Below are 17,762 nucleotides of genomic sequence, written 5' to 3' on the forward strand. Positions count from 1 at the left end.
GGCAGGAATAGACGCCCTAGAGGCAGAGCTCAATCAAAGGGTGCCTACAGTGGTAGTCAGTGGCAGCCTGCCAACCAGAGGGGTAGTGCCACAGCTGCAACTACAACCACTACCACAGGACAGACACAATGACTTGACTCTGATTCCGCCTACCAGGGATCAACTGGAAGCTCCTTTGGGCGGAAAGCTGGCTTTATTCTCAAAAAAACTGGCATTGCATTGCAAAGGATACATGGACATTGCAAACAATAGACAAAGGATACAGGTTTCACTTCCACACTTTACCAAAAAGGAGCGGAATGCCAAACCTTCCACCAAACCAGAAGGCAGAGGCTTTAAGACAAATCAGCAATTTACTCCAGATGAAAACGATAGAAAGGGTACCATCTATAGAACAAGGCCAAGGATTTTACTCCAGATTATTCCTAGTACCAAGAAAAGAAAACCAATGGAGACCTATTCTCGACTTGTCCGCACTGAACACACATCTCATTGTGCCAAAATTCAAAATGCTGACCCTACAGCAACTTCTTCCCATGTTGGGCATGGAGTCGTGGCTGGTGACTCTAGATCTCAAGGAGGCATACCTGCGCGTCCCTATCCGACCAGATTGCAGAAGACACCTCAGATTTCTTGCAGGATCAGAGCATTATCAATTCTCAGCATTGCCCTTTGGCTTATCTACTGCGCCCAGAGTATTCACAAAATGCCTGGCATCAGTAATTGCACATTGCACACTTCAGGAAATTCAAATTTACCCATACTTGGACGACTGCCTAATATAAGCGGACAACAAGACAAAATTGTTAAAGGACTTGGCCTATGTCATACACCTGCTACAGGCCTTGGGATACACAGTCAACATCCAAAAGTCAAGACTACTGCCATCCCAAAGGATAACCTTTTTGGGTGCGGATCAGGACACAATCACTCAGATGGCTTTTCTCACAGAAGAAAAACAAAAACAACTTCCAGATTACTTCATGACTTTGACAAGACAAACTCAGCTTACTGCAAGGAAAGTCCTGCAGGCCCTGGGTTACATGGCATCCTGCATAATCTTGATTCCACATGCCAGGCTGCATACGAGAAAATTACAATGGTACCTAAGGAATGTATGGTCTCAACACAGTCACAGTTTAGAAGCCATGATACCAATCATTCCATGCCTTCAAAAGGAATTCCTGTGGTGGGCTCAGGCCTGCCAGTCCAACAGAGGGTTGCCTTTCACCAAACCAAAACCAAGGCAGACCATCACCACGGACGCCTCAGACCTAGGATGGGGAGCACACATGGAGGACAAATGTATCCAAGGCCTATGGCCTCAAGGACAGCTAAGCATGCACATAAACCAAAAGGAGATGCTGGCAGTGAAGCATGCAATCGAGGCATTCAAACCATTCCTCCAGCAAGGACATCTGTTAATAAGGACAGACAACACCACGGTCATGTGGTACATAAACAAACAGGGAGGCACACATTCCTACCCTCTATGCCGGATGGCAATGAATCTGTGGAACTTATGCCTGAATCTCAATATCCAGCTGCAGGCCAAATTCGTACCAGGAAAAGAGAATTCACTAGCAGACAGCTTAAGCAGAACTACCACGGATGCTCACGAATGGATGCTGCATCCAGACATCTTCAAACTCATAACAAACAAATGGGGAATGCCAGAGATAGATCTGTTCGCCTCCCCACTCAACCACCAACTGAAGAAATACTGCTCAAGGACAATACCACCCACAAGCCTGGAGGGTGGACTCTCTCTCTTTCAGCTGGAATGCCCTAACAGTATATGCCTTTCCACCTCTCCCATTGATGTACAAGGTTCTATTGAAGATCAGGGAGGAACAGCCAAAGGCAATACTAATAGCCCCGGACTGGCCAAGACAACACTGGTATCCGCTACTGAGAAGCATGTCTCAGGCGAACTCATGGCCTCTACCCATATATGGCCTCTTCTAACGCAGAACAATTTCAAGACCCTGCATCCAAACTTGAAAACATTGCAACTAACTGCCTGGAAAATTCCTTAAAACCAAACCAATCTGTTTTATCTCAGATGGTCAAGGACATTATCCTGGAGGCTCGCAGACCTTCCACAAGGAAAAACATACTCAGCTAAATGGAAGAGATTTCTCATTTGAAGCACATCAAAGGGCACAGATGTCACAGTGGCAAACATAGCACACATCCTAGAATAATTAGCAGAATTGTTCCACAATGGCCTTTCTTATTCCATTAAGATTCATGCTTCAGCAATTTCAGCAGAATACAGTATGGACCCTCCTATCTTCTCTCACCCACTTCTCAGACAATTTTTGAGAGGGATCAAAAATGTTAAACCTCCAAGGAGACCCCCTCTACCTGCATGGGATCTAAATTTTGTGCTGGAAAAATTGACACTACCTCCTTTTGAACCAGCAAGAAACCTGCTTTCCTTCTGGCAATCACTTCAGCAAGAAGAGTATCCGAGTTACAGGCATTAATGGCAGTGCAGCCTTTTCTTATTTTCCACCAGGATAGAGTGTCACTGAGAACCAATCCTACTTTCATGCCAAAGGTGGTATCCAGGGTATCCTTGAACCAAGCTATTCATTTGCCTACGTTCTTCCCTAACCCACAGAACAAAGGAGAAAAACTGTTGCACACCTTGCATATACACAGACAATTACGCTACTATCTGGACAGAACTAAAACCAACAGAAAAACTGACCAACTTTTTGTAGCATATGCAACTGGGGTGCAAGGAAGAGCAATTTCCAAACAGACAATTTCAAAATGGATAGGAAATTGCATTCGCTTTTGCTACTCTTTTCATGGAAAGACAGCTCCTGAAAATATCAGGCCTCATTCCACAAGGGCCACAGCCACCACTACAGCTTTCCTACGAGGGGTGGCTACCAAGGACATTTTAGAAGCTGCTACTTGGAGCTCCGTGCATACATTTACCAAGCATTATAATCTACCTTTATACTCCAGATCCCGAGCAGGGTTTGCAACTGCAGTTCTGCAGGGGATCCTGACTACACCATCCTTCTCTTAGTACCTCCTCCCCCAGTTTGGCTATGGTATTCTACCCATATGTTATGACTGCAGATGCATCCTTGAAGGACATAGTACAGTTTTGTACCTACCATAAATGTAGATGTCCGATAGGTATGCATCTGCAGTCAGGATTACCCACCCTCCTTCCCCTCTGTGGTATTCCTAGGGTGCTTACCCCTCTTTCAGTTAGCTGGGGGAATCTATTATGGTGTATTTGTTTGTTTGTATATATATATATATATATATATATATGTATGTATTTTGCTACTGATTGGAACTTTTCAGCATTTATCCAAATTTAGCCTTCCTAGAGGGCACCTGGCATCTGGGGCAAGAAACACTGAAGGAAAATGGCGTCGGCTGATGCCTTTATACCCCAGAAGCTCTGACGGCGGGGAAAGTGCGACATCAGCCGAGGCTAGACCCAGACTTTGGAATCCGGCCGACCGAAGGGCTGCCTGAGGCAGGACAATCCATATGTTATGACTGCAGATGCATACCTATCGGACATCTACATTTATGGTAGGTACAAAACTGTACTTTCCACCTAGTGCCTACCACCCCTTTCTTAGCTTTGGGATTCTACCCATCTGTTATGACTGCAGCTGTATGCACTATGAACATAGTACAGTTTTGTACCTACCCTAAATGTAGATATTCGAGTGCTAATACTGCTGCAGTCCAGGTTTCCCTCCCTCCTTCCCCTCTTGGGACAGGCCTATAGGCTAACACATCCTCATACAACCTGATCGGGGTATTTATTTATGGTGTATTTGCTTGCAACTACTGTATTTTGATTATATTGCACTGCTTTATTGCACAAATTTATGTATTGCCTTCCTTCTGGGGGCACCTGACATCTGGGGCAAGAAAAACTGAAGAAAATGGCGTTGGCTGGTTCCTTTATACCCCTGTCTCACTGACATCAGGGAAGAAGCGACGACAACCGACGCCAGACCTAGACTTTGGAATTCGGCCGACCGAGGACCCGCCTGACGGCAGGAGAACCCATCTGTTATGACTGCAGCTGTATTAGCACTCGAACATCTACATTTATGGTAGGTACAAAACTGTACTTTAGGAGTACTGCCCTTTGGACTCTCTACAGCCCCCAGAGTATTCACCAAGTTACATGGCAGTCGTCGCAGCTCACCTGCGACTGCAAGGATTCTGGGTGTTTCCATACCTAGACAACTGGCTCATCACTGCCCCAACCAGACATTTATTGGAAAAAGCCTTGGCATACTCTCTTCACACTGTAGAAAGGTTAGGCATAACTATAAACTGGCAAAAATCCAACCTATCCCCATTCCAGTCTATAGAGTTCATTGGGGTCCTGTTGGATACAAAGAACTGCACAGCATAGATTCTGGAACACAGAATTTTAAAGATAAAACAACAATTCATTCCCATCCTCTCAAGGGAAAGATCGACAGCACATTCTGTTCTTCAGCTGTTTGGTTCCATGGCAGCCTCAATCACCCTTGTACCCCTCGCGAGGTTTTGCATGAGGCTTTTACAATGGTTACTACTCACCAAGTGGTACCCTTTTCAGTTTCCTCTCCCATCCCAGATTCGGGTGACTCAGAGATGCAAACAAGACTTGATTTGGTGGATGTCGCAGAACCCATCGCAGTGGTTTCGCCCCTTCACACCCCAACAGCCCAAAGCCACAGTGACCATGGACGTGTCCTTGATGGGGTGGGGGGGTGGGACTTTTTCAGGGGAAGACTGTCCAAGTCACGTGGGCGGACCTAGAGGCTCATCTGCTTATAAATGTTCCAGAATTGAGGGCAATGCTTCTAGCGTTGCAAGCATTTCATCCCCTCCTTCCATCAGGGACGATTGCAATACAATTGGACAACATGGCTGTAGTCTGGTATATCAACAAACAAGGTGGAACCAAATCCTACCCACTCTTCGGGAGGCCATGAGGATATGGCACTGGGCGATGGCTACCAACCACATTCTTTTAGCAACGCAAATTCCTGGGAGTTCCAACGTGATAGAAGACAGATTGAGCAGGTGCATTCTGCAACCACATGAGGGGTCTCTGAATCCTCTTACAGTGGCAGCGATTTTCACCCGCCTGGGTTTCCCTTTGCTGCGACCTTTTAGCATCCCCAGCCAACTACAAGTGCAGCAGTTACTTCATCCTGATTCCCCCTTGGGGACAGTCACCCAGGGACACACTAGTCCACGATTGGCCCTCGGGTCTGCTTTATGCCTTTCCCACTCTTCCTCTCATTCCCCAGTTCCTGAAGAAAGCCCTCCGGTTGAAGACCAAGATAATCCTCATTGTGCCGTATTGGCCTTGGCAAATTTGGTTCCCCTTCTTATGGCCTCGCCTGCTAGATCAACCATAGATTCTCGATCCAACTCCGGATTTGATCTCCCATCCGCAGAACCTGATTCACCCCAACCTGAACAGCCTGAAGCTCACAGCTTGATTCCTCCACTTCCAGTGATTGCCAGGCAGACTGATCTTTCTTCCCCAGTATGTGACATTCTTATTGCATCTCATAAGTCTTCCACCAGAACTACTTAACTCAGCAAGTGGAAAAGGTTTACCATTTGGCTGAAGGAAAAAGAGAGAGACCCTGTTTCAGCACCAGTACCGGTAGTACTGGAGTACCTGTCCAGTTCATTCCAATCTGGCCTATCTGCTTCTACCATTCGAGTTCATTTGGCCGCGATATCCAATTTTCACAATGGTGTCTGTGACTCTTCTCTTATGGCACACAAATTATGCAAGACTTTTCTAAAAGGCGTTAATCATTTGAAAACTGCATTTTAGAGAACCTAGCAAGCCATGGGATCCATCTTTAGTCATGCAAGCGTTGACTGCGGCTCCCTTTGAACCAGCTTTTTCATGCGACCTCAAGTTTCTTTCTTGGAAAACTTTGTTTTTGGTCACCATTACTTCGGCCAGACGTATCTCTGAACTTCAAGCTCTATGCATCAAACAGCCTTACTTAATCTTTCATAAAGATAGTGTCATTGAGAACTAATCCTTTCTTCCTTCCTGCCAAAAGTGATCTCTGAAGTGTCCGTTAACCAATCCATTGAATTGCCAGTTTTCTTTCCCAATCATTCTAACAGAGGAGAGTATTGTCTACATACCCTTGACACTCACGGGCAAAGTCGTTTCTATCTGGACAGAACTAAGGCTTTTTGCAAATCAGATCAACTATTCCTGGCCTATTCTGGTCCTAGACTTGGATGTGCTGTTTCTAAGGTCACATTGGTTAAATGTTTAAAAGATTGTGCAACATTTATTTACAAAACTCACAATATTCATTTGACTACAGCATTTAGGGCTCATTCCATTAGGTTGGTCGCATCTTCTGCTGCCTTTCATTCTAGAGCTTCTTTACCTGACATTTGTGCAGCTGCAACTTGGGCTAGACCCCCATACCTTCATCAGTCATTACAAATTGGATTTGGCCTCCATTGGAAGAGCATCCTTTGGTTCAGTGGTGCTCAGGAATGTCTTTCCATGAGAGCCTCCCAGGAGTAAAGGTAGCCGGGGACTCTGTCCCAGGCGTAAGGAATGAACGAGGATTAACAATATCCGATAAAGAAGTTATGTCTTACCATAACGTTCCATCTGTATTGTTGATCCTCGTTCAGTCATTACGACACTCCCTCCTTCCCCCTCCTCAGGCTTATAGTGGATCTCATCATCCTGTTCTGGTAGGTTCTTTTACCAGAGGTAGCCTCTACTTCCTTTGACTTGCAAACTCAATCTGAGGTAACAGGGAGAGGGGAATTGTGGGGAAGAGTTTAGCTCGAAAGTTTGTGGCTGTTGCAAGCTTGGAAGATGGCCGGCTCGGTTCCGAGGTCTCAACCAATACCCAGGTGTAATAACTGAGCGAGGATTAACAATACAGATGGAACGTTGTGGTAAGACATAACTTATTTTTTTTAGTGGGACCTGGGGAGAAAATCTTCATTTGTTTACATTGGGTTGTACTTTGTTCCAGGTAAACACAGTAGTTATACTTCTACTTATATTTATACACGCACAGTAGTTACATTTATATATTCTATTTATATGTCGGAGATTATAACAAATGTGAGAACAAAAAACATCTTTATCCTTTAGCTTTCACTTATTCCAGTATGTCATTTATGTTCTTTTACTAGATTATGCCATTTTTTTCCTTTCTTAAAACCACATTTCCATTTTGTTTGAATGTAGTCCAAGAGTTCCAAGGGCTTAAATTTTCTTTAACTTCTGGTAAGCCTTTTGTTACCTTTTGCTTGTGTTATATAACTGTTAATAATGCAGTGGTCTGTAAATTAAACTTCTTAATCTTCCATTTTTAAGTCTTCAGAAAAAGTATGCAATCTATGTCTGGTCTTGAATTTTCTCTCTCAAATAATTTCTTTTATGACCTGCATATTTTCCCACTTTAATTTGTCTAAAGGTAGACACATATTTACCTATTGTGTCTGTCACTTTTCTTAAGATGCAGTTAAAATCTCCTTAGTAATAGTCATCACACTTTATTTCCTCAAAAAGCAATTCTCTCTGTTATATGCACCTACTATAAGTAAACTAATCCTTTTAACTTCCATTCGTCGCCTACATTTACTACTATACATCTTTCCAGTTTTGCAATGTGTGTGTGTGTGTATATGTATGTATGTAAGTGTGTGTGTGTGTGTGTGTATATATATATATATATATATATATATATATATATATATATATATATATATATATATAAAATATGTATGTATATGTATTTTTTTGTCAGAAAAGGCCTTAGAACATGCATCTTAACTCCAATAGATTTCCTTCCGCATACAACTTCAGTTTATCTTCTGCTTTTGATTCAGTAACCTTAATTCGAGTAAATGTATTTTACCACTTTTAGCCTTTTCCTTTCTTTGCAATTTTTGTAACACTGTTTTTTTTCCTCCTAACATTTTTCCCAGTAGATTATAGTAGTGAAAGCTCCCTAGTGCCCTGGCTAGATTTTCCCTAGTCAGCATGAGGCACCAATTGGGGTCTCGCCTAAATAGAAGCTGCTGGCCTAGTGTGGAAAACCTGGTCAAAAAAGTGGTAAATAAATACAAAGAACGAGATGTGTATGTAGGAACTTTTGTTGTATATGTTTTGAGTATGTTCACTTTTACAGTAATGTATCCCTTGCCCCGCCTCTGATATTTTACAGTCCTGAAATTGGAATGGGTATTCTTATCATGTATTCCAACCTTCCCTCCCTTCTTATCTCAAAAAGGTGCCACTCTTCCTTAGATTTGATTGGTGACTAGAGAGCAAACCTTGATTGTCTGCTTGGTCTGTTGTCCCTGTGGCCATTAGCCACCTAGTTGGCCAGTATTCTAGCATCTCAGGAGCAAGTTTAAAACTAAATACAACATGGATCGACATTTCCTTTTTCACCACAGGCCTCCTGAAGTACACATGGGAAGACATCTGTCCATCCAAGAAGAGGGAAGGATGAAAAGCTCTGGGAGTTGAACCTTCTGCATTAGAAGTCCCAAGAGTTAGCACTGTTGTAAAAGTGTACACACTGTAAGTATGGAGGTTTGAGCAAGTTCCTACACAAATGTACTTCTTGAAGGCATTTCAAACTTCAGACTAGCCTTGTAAAATACAGCTTTCAAATAAGCATATACAGTGCAACAAGTTTTATGACAAATCAATAGGGAAAAGTATTTTGTTTTTGTGGGGTGGGTGGAGTGAGACCCATGCATAGCCTTTTTAGAAAGGCTTTGTACATGTTGGAACTTTATGCCACTACTTGTCAAACTCTTGTAACGCACTGTCATTGTCTGGTAAGTAGGTCTTTGACTTGCAAATGGCAGCAAATCAGTGTTCATATATGTAACATTTGTTGACAACACTTGGTGCAGACCTGATTGACAAAGAGGAACTTGCCAGGAATTTATTTTTTTCTGTTCCATTTTAAGACTCTTGTTTGCTGAGCCAGATGCATGTCCCTCATTTTGATCAGCAAACCTATTTTGTAAAGTTGTTTTTCATTTGGTCTTTAACCAGAGGGACTCTGATCCCACGCAGATCCAACTCGGCCGCATACTTCAACATCTGATCCAAAGTCCAAGCTCCTCCTCTACCCATAATGCCCCTGTCTCCCTCCTCCCCTCAGATCTTGTTTGCCACTTGTTCGAACAGCAGCGTGGTTCTGTTGCTCCAAGATTCTTGGTCAATAAGTGATTTTGTTTGGGTCTTTCACCTCTCTTTTCTACTCTTTCTAACCTTTTTTCAACCCTACCTTATCCTTGCTCTCACGCGTCTGTGTCATTACATCAGTCTTTCTTGCTAAGCAGCCCGAAGCCGAAGCAGTTTGCATGAGTGCCAGTCCGCTGCTACCTGAGTTTTCATTGCCGAATTGAAGTTGAATTTTTCTAAAGCTAAGTACCCCTGTTGGGGATCCTTTTTTCTTTTTCTAACCGATGTCAGAAAAAGTTAATTGTCTCACTTGTGGAAAGCAAATACCACACCTAGACTTCCATTCTTACTGCTTCACCTGTTTAGACCCAGACCATGACGTCCCTCGCTGTCGCTTTTGTGCTTGTTCAATGCCAGCACTGTATGTCGTCGGGTCCTTATTGTAGCTAGATATTTTCGCTCTCAGTCCTCAAATTCCGATATGGCTTCGATAAGCCATCCGACTTCCGTCCTTCCAAAAAAAAGTAAGGATAAGAGACAGACCGCACAAATCCAAAACTGCCGATGACGCTTCCATTAAGCTAGTCGTCTGTTCCAGTTTTCAGTGAGGCGCTTTTGCAGCCCCTGATGCCCGTTTCTGTGGATTTGCCGGCCACTACAGAGACCCTTTCTGAGTCAGGTGTGTCATGAGACTCTTCAACTAAAGATCCTGCGGATGTCTCTACCTTGGATTGGTCCTGAGCCGCTGAGCAGGCACCAGCTTCCGAGGAAGTACTTTGCACTACCGATACTCGACACAAACTACTTATTTTGCATCTTCAGTTCTTTCTAAAACTACAGAGTTTCGAAGGCCCAGGGTACGAACTACGGCCAAAAAACCGAACCCATCTCAGGCACCTGCTTCCTTGTCTCAATCTCAAATGCTTAAAATGGTGGAAGACCTTATTATGCTTATTAGGGGAAGCCAAGCTTAACCCCTTCCAAAAGAAAAAGACTTGACCCCAGTAGTTTTATCTGAACAGGAGTCCGATGACTGTGATGCTTCTGAATATGAAGACATGCAACCCCTCTCTACTTATTCGGATACAGAGGAGTCCATTCCTTCTGCCTCTCCACCCGAGGATTTTTCATTTGGTGAAACCCTTCATACTTTAAGGGAGAATTTCCAATGGGAATGTCAGGACTATCCTCAGTCAAAATAGACACTCGGAATTCTTAGATCTACCGTAGCACAGACCTTTGGCCATTCCTCTTGTTCATTTGGCTATTACTCCTGTGTAATGGCGTCTGCTGCATGTTTTATACCCCTGACGACCTGACGTCATGGAAGAAGGGACAGCAATTGACACAGGACCCAAGACTTAATCAGGCCGACTGAGGGCTACTGCAAGCAGATAACCCAAATGTAATGACTGCAACAGTGAAACACGAAGCACATCCTTCCTCATGCTCCCAGGAAACCTGATAAGTACTATAGAGTCCCTGACTCTCGCAAATTCATTTTCAAAAGTCCTACTGCTGATCCAGAGGTCATCTCTCAAGGACCTAAAAGAATTAAAGCAGCCTCCGCTAAGAATCCCATCCCCTCAGACAGGGATTCCCGAACTTTAGACAGATGGGGTAAAAAAAATGTATGCACCTCTGCTACTCTTGCTATTAGAGCATTAAATTGTCAGTTCCACATGCTGAAATATCAGCAGCATACCAACGAACTCCTCAAATAAAAAATATCTTTCTTTCCTGCTTGTGTAAAAAAATAAAGAATTACAAGAGCTTATGCATTCTACAAGCCAAGTTACTAAGCACACCTTGCAATGTGGCTTTGACGCCCTCAAAGCATTTTGCATGGCAGTAGTCACTGGATGTTCTTCGGTTTCACTGTTGCAGTCATCACATTTGGGTTATCTGCTTGCAGTAGTCCTCAGTCGGCCTGATTATCAAAGTCTTGGGTCCTGCGTCGGTTGCTGTCTCGTCTTCCATGGCGTCAGGTAATCAGGGGGCATAAAGCATACAGCCGATGCCAGTACAGCAGTCTTTCTTGCCGTGCGGTGCCTGAAGCAGAAGCAGTTCGTAAGTGGCGGTTGTTCGACTCCTGAAATTTTCATTTTCGAGTTTCAGAACCGAAGTCTTAAACTAAAGCCAAGTACCCCATAGGGAAAACTTTTTCTTGTTTAAACTAATGTCAGTAAAAGTCAGTAATTATATTTCTTGTGGAAAGCAAAGACCTCATAAAGATTTTCATTTGTACTCTATTCCTTGCCTAGGCCCTGACCACGATGTACCTCGCTGTCAGTTTTGTGCCTTATTTAATCAACAAACTATTCGTCGTCTGTATATTTACGCTTCAAAATATTTTGGTACTGTGTTCAATTATCCAGATATGTCTTTGGTAAGCTATCCAACTACTGACATTCCGAAAAAATGCAAAGATAGAGAGAAACAGGCTGCCTGTGTTCAAAGCTGCCGACGACGCTTTTCCTAAGCTAGTCGCCAGTTCGCTGGTACTCTGCTGCTTCAGATTCGCAGGCCTCTACTGAGACCCATTCAGAGTCCAGCATGCCGCGAGATGCTTCAACTGTGGAACTTACGGATGTCTCTACCTTGGATGGGTCCGGAGCAGCTGTGCAGGCACCAGCTTCTGAGGGTGTATTCAGGCCTACTGACTTGCGTATTAAACTGACGCCATCTTCTTCAAGGCCTAAAACTCGAACCATGCCTAGAAAACAGACGCCCAGACCGCATGGTCAGGTCTCTATGCCTAAAAAACAAACGATAAAAGATGGCTGAAGACCATATTACTTAAATCTGGGGAAGCCACCCTTCCCCCTCTAAGAGACCTGGGACTGAATGTGCTTATGATACTTCTGATCAGTATTCTAAAATTTCTGTTTCCTCTGACCAGGAATTTACCCTTATCTACCTATGAGGATTCGGATGCAGAGGACTCTATTCCCTCTGCCCCCCCCCCCACCCTCCCCAAGAGGATTTCTCTTTTGGTGAAACCTTGCATACTCTAGGGAGCATTTTCGCTGGGAAAGCCAGGATTACTCTGATTCTAAAAAGAGGCTTAGGGATTTCTCACTCCTGCCCTAGCACAGGCCTTTAGCTATCCCCCCTGTGCTAGACATTGTTGATGATGCCTTTTCGGAATCTAGATTGGCCCCTTACTCTTTACCTCCTGCTCCCAGATAACCTGATGGATATTACAGGGTTCCTGACTCTCAAGATGTACATCGTGTTACCCTGCTCCAGTCATCACACTTGGGTTATCCTGCCGCCAGGCGGTCCCGCAGTCGGCCAGAATTCCAAATTCTTGTTCCGGCGTCAGTTGCATTCGATTCTTCCCTGACGTCAGAGCGCCAGGGGTATATCAGAGGCATCCAATGCCATTTTTTTCAGTCTTTCTTGCCGCGTGGTGCCCAAAGCAGAAGCAGTTCGCAAGTGCCAGTCGGTCGACACCTGAGATTTTCGAATAGAGTTTCAGTCCGAAGTCTTCAAAGCTAAGTACCCCGTTGGGGAACCTTTTCTTGCCTCAGTCCGATGTCAGAAAAAGTTAACAATTGCATTTCTTGTGGGAAGCAAATACCTCATAAGGACTTTCATTCTTTTTGTATACCTTGCCTAGGCCCAGACCACGACGTCACTGGTTGTCGTTTTTTTGCTAGGTTCAATAAGCGAACTATAAAGCGTTGCTTTGATTTCGCACGGCACTACTTCGGTAGGAAATTTAATTACACTATGCTGTCGGAGCAACCGACTACCGGCGTGCATAAAAAACACAAGGATAAGGACAGGCAGCCTAGACCCAAGCCAGACACCGAGGCCTCGGCTGGCCCAGCCGCCAGTAATCCGGTTTTCAGTGAGGAGCCCCGACAAAAGGCCTAGACAAGAGGAGGATTATGCCTCCTCTGATCAGGTGTCTGTTTCCTCAGTCTCCTCTGAGGAACAGGATTACTCCTTCCCCCCTTATGAAGATTCTAATGCTGAAGATTCCATTCCCTCAGCTTCTCCCCCTGAAGATTACTCCTTTGGGGAAACCGTACACACCATGAGGGAACATTTCCACTGGGAAGGTCAGGACTACTCTGACAAAAAGAAAAGGCTCCGAGAGTTTCTTTTACTCCCCCAGCACAGACCACTTGCTATCCCCCTAGTTTTGGACATAGTGGATGTTGTCTTCTTAGAATCTAGTCTAAATCCAGAGTCTCTGTCTCCTGCTCCAGCCAAACCAGATAGATACTATAGAGTGCCTAACTCTCACAAATTCCTTTACGAAAGCCCTGCTGCTGATCCAGAAACAATCTCCCAGGGTCCCAGAGGGGCCAAGGCTTCTTTGGCTAAAAATCCTGTACCCTCAGAAAGAGATTCCAGAGCACTAGATAGGTGGGGAAAGAAGGTTTACACCTCAACTACTCTAGCTATGAGAGCACTAAATTGTCAATTTCACATGCTTAAATACCAGCAATTCCTAATGTCTCAAATAAAACAAAAGATGGGTATGCACCCTCAACAGTCTGAATTCAAGGAAATGCAAGATCTGTTGCATGCAGCTGAGCAGGTGGGCAAGCATACTTTACAATGTGGTTTTGATGTCTTGGAAGCTTCCTCTAGAGCAGCTGTTACTGGGTCTGTTATACGTAGGCACGCTTGGTTAAAGGAACAATCTCTGCCTGATCATGTTAAAGCAAAGTTACTGGATGCACCCTTACAGCAGGATGTTTTATTTGGGGTTAAAGCAGAGGAGGTTTTAAAGAAAATGGAGGATAAGGCAAAATCTATGCATACGGTCAAAGATTTCTTACAGGTACAGCCCCCACGCTTCAGCAGAAATTGGCCAACAAAAACTGGTCCTTTCCAGCATCTGACAGACCTCAGAGGGGTAAATACAGGCATCCAAGGGGCAGAGGACAAGCACAAATCCCTTACAAACCTCGCCAATGGGGCACTACAACACAGAAGGGAGGAGAAGACAGGTCCCAAACCACTAGAAGGCAAACACAATGACTTAAACCTCAAACTGCCAAGCAAAACCCTCTTGGCAGCTCCCTTGGGAGGAAAATTAGCACTTTTTGCAGATAACTGGCGCATTGTCACAAAGGACAAATGGGTCCTAGACATTATCTCACACGGTTACAGATTCCATTTCCACACCTTGCGAAGGTTAAAAGGAATGCCAAACCTGCCACAAAATCAATGGGCAGAGGAGCAAAAACAAATTACAGCTCTCATGGACATGAGAGCCATTCAACTGGTACCTACACAGGAGCAAGGAACAAGGATTTTACTCAAGGCTCTTTGTAGTCCCCAGAAAGGACGATGCTTGAAGACCCATTCTGGACCATTCCATTTTAAACACCTTCTTGCAAGTACCCAAATTCAAGATGCCAACACTACAGCAGCTTCTTCCCATGTTGGGCAAGAAAGCTTGGCTAGTAACGTTGGACCTCAAGGAGGCATACCTGCATGTCCCTATCAGACAAAATTGCAGAAGATACCTCCATTTTATTGCAGGTTCAACCCATTACCAATTCTCTGCACTGCCCTTTGGCTTATCTGCTGCACCCAGGGTCTTCACAAAATGCCTGGCACCAGTAATTGCATACTGCAGACAGAGAGGAATTCAAATATATCCATACCTGGACGACTGCCTCATCCAAGCAGAAAGCAAGGACATTCTCTTACAACATCTGGCTTTTGTACGACATCTTCTAAGTTGCCTAGGGTACACAGTAAACGAAAAGAAATCAAAACTAGTGCCCTCACAAAATATGACATTCCTGGGTGCCAGCTTGAATACAACGGCCCAGATGGCTTATTTGACGCCAGACAAACAACTACAACTAACTCAATACTTTAGAACAATGGCAACAAAGACCCAACTCCCTGCAAGAAAAATTCTGCAGGCCTTGGGCTTCATGGCATCTTGCATACTACTAATACCATTTGCAAAATTGCATATGAGGAAATTACAGTAGTACCTAAAAAGCATTTGGACTCAACACAGCCACAGCTTGGAAACAATGATAAATCTCATTCCCTGCCTTCAACAGGAGTTTCTATGGTGGTCACAGGCTTGTCACCTCAACAAGGGTCAGCCTTTCACCCTACCCCCAGCCAGGCAAACTATGACAACAGATGCATCGGACTATGCCTGTGGGGCACACATGGCAGGGCGGTGCATTCAAGGCTTATGGACAGCAGATCAAAGGAATCTGCACATCAATCAAAAAGAAATGCTAGCTGTACAAAATGCTCTGACAGCCTTCAAGGACCTCTTGCATCCAGGACAGCTTATCATAAGGACAGACAACACCACAGTAATGTTGTACATAAACAAACAAGTGGGTACACACTTCTACCCTCTATGCAGGCAAGCAATGACCTTGTGGAACACAGCACTGGCTTACCAAGTTCAATTACAAGCTCTATTCCTGCCAGGAAAAAAGAACACATTGGCAGATGACCAAGGCAGAAACATCATGGATCCCCACGAGTGGAAACTGGATCCACAAGTATTCGCAACGATAACTCAAAAATGGGGGCTCCCAGACATAGACCTGTTTGCCAGCCCTCAAAATTATCAGCTAACAAAGTTTTGTACAAGGACTTTTCACCATCAAGCTTGGAAAGTGGACACACTCTCATTAAGTTGGAAAATGCTAACAGTATATGCCTTTCCTCCACTGCCCCTTCTCACAAAGGTACTTCTGAAAGTCAGGATGGAGAGACCCCAAATGAAATTCATTGCCCCAGACTGGCCACGCCAGCACTGGTACCCACTATTAAGGAATATGTCCCAGGGCCCACCATGGACAACAAGACAATCAGATTCTACACAGCCAGCTCAAAACCTTAAACTTGGCTGCATGGCAAATCACCTAAGCAATCAGCCAGCTCCTCTCTCACAAGCTGTTATGCTGGAGGCCAGGAGGCCCAGCACCAGGAAACCCTACTCAGACAAATGGAAAAGGTTTTGCGCCTGGAACCAAGCTAAAGGCCAGAATACCCTTCAGCCTGACATACCTCAGATTCTGCAATATCTAACTGAGATGTTACACAAAGGACTTTCTTTTTCATCTATTAAAATCCACGTCTCAGCCATCTCTGCTCACTACAACACGGATCCTCCCTTATTTTCACATCCACTCTTAAGACAGTCTCTCAGAGGGGCCAAGAGCATTAGGCCTACAAGGAGAGCACCAACACCTACTTGGGACCTCAACTTTGTTCTGAAAAAACTCACGCTACCTCCTTTTGAGCCAGCTTTCTCAGCTGACTTAAAATTTATATCATGGAAGACTGCCCTGCTGCTAGCAATCACTTCAGCTAGAAGAGTTTCAGAACTTCAGGCACTAATGGTAGTAGAGCCTTTCCTCATTTTTCATCAAGACAGAGTTTCTCTACGAACTAATCCCTCCTTTATGCCTAAGGTGGTATCCAGTGTGGCTCTAAATCAAACCATCCATTTACCCACCTTCTTTCCAAATCCACAGAACAATGGAGAAAGACTCCTACATTCATAGGCAGCTACGTTACTACTTGGATAAAACTGACCAGCTTTTTGTATCCTATGCTACAGCATCACAAGGAAAGGCTATCTCAAAACAAACCATTTCCAAATGGATAGGACATTGCATATGTTTTTGCTACACCCACCATGGAAAACCAGTTCCTGCTACCATAAGACCCCACTCCACCAGGGCAGCAGCAACATCTACAGCCTTCCTCAGGCGGGTGCCAACCAAGGATATTCTGGAAGCTGCAACTTGGAGTTCAGTTCACACCTTCACCAAACATTACCACTTACCACTTTACTCTAAGACTAGAGCTGGCTTCGCCACTGCAGTTTTGCAGGGCCTTCTTGCCTCCTCTAACCCTGTTTGACTGCACCTCCCATCCTTAGCTTTGGGATTCTACCCAAGTGTGATGACTGCAGCATGGTAACACGATGAACATAGTACAGTTTTGTACCTACCATAAATGTAGATGTTCGAATGTATACCCTGCTGCAGTCCAGGTTACCCTCCCTCAATCCCCTCTGAACTTATCTCTACCACTCCATTGTATTCTTCCTCTGTGGTGTATTGCTTGTGCCTAAGGATTTTGTTTTATTTTATCCATATAGCTTTATGTATATATATATATATATATATATATATATATATATATATATATATATATATATTTATATACATACATACATTTATTTTTTGCTTACCTATTAGGGGCACCCGACATCTGGGGCAAGAAAAACTGAAGAAAATGGCGTCGGATACCTCTGATACACCCCTGGCGCTCTGACGTCAGGGAAGAAGCGACAGCAACTGACGCCGGACCAAGACTTTGGAATTCTGGCCGACTGCGGGACCGCCTGACGGCAGGATAACCCAAGTGTGATGACTGCAGCAGGGTATACACTCGAACATCTACATTTATGGTAGGTACAAAACTGTACTTTCCTTTTTAAAAATCCTACTGCGGATCCTGAGACTGTTTCATAGGGACTCAAGGGCATTAAGGCTACTACTGCCAAAAATCCTACCCC

The 17,762-nt window shown here is 44.3% G+C and overlaps 1 protein-coding gene across 3 annotated transcripts in view; it reads left to right on the plus strand.

Moving 5' to 3' along the window:
- Positions 1–17,762, plus strand: part of SMARCE1 (SWI/SNF related, matrix associated, actin dependent regulator of chromatin, subfamily e, member 1) — a 970,790-nt gene that overhangs the window by 41,178 nt on the left and 911,850 nt on the right. The window contains exon 1 of one of the 3 annotated variants that reach the window (XM_044055003.1): positions 8,489–8,599. The exons of the other annotated variants lie outside the window; for them this stretch is intronic. The gene's annotated coding sequence lies outside the window, so the exon portion shown is untranslated. Of the gene's footprint in view, positions 1–8,488; positions 8,600–17,762 lie in introns of those variants that run through there. 3 annotated transcript variants of the gene reach the window in all.

The sequence above is a fragment of the Protopterus annectens genome, chromosome 13.part0, assembly GCF_019279795.1.
Source record: "Protopterus annectens isolate FY-2018-M chromosome 13.part0, PAN1.0, whole genome shotgun sequence".
Classification (NCBI taxonomy): Eukaryota; Metazoa; Chordata; order Ceratodontiformes; family Protopteridae; genus Protopterus; species Protopterus annectens.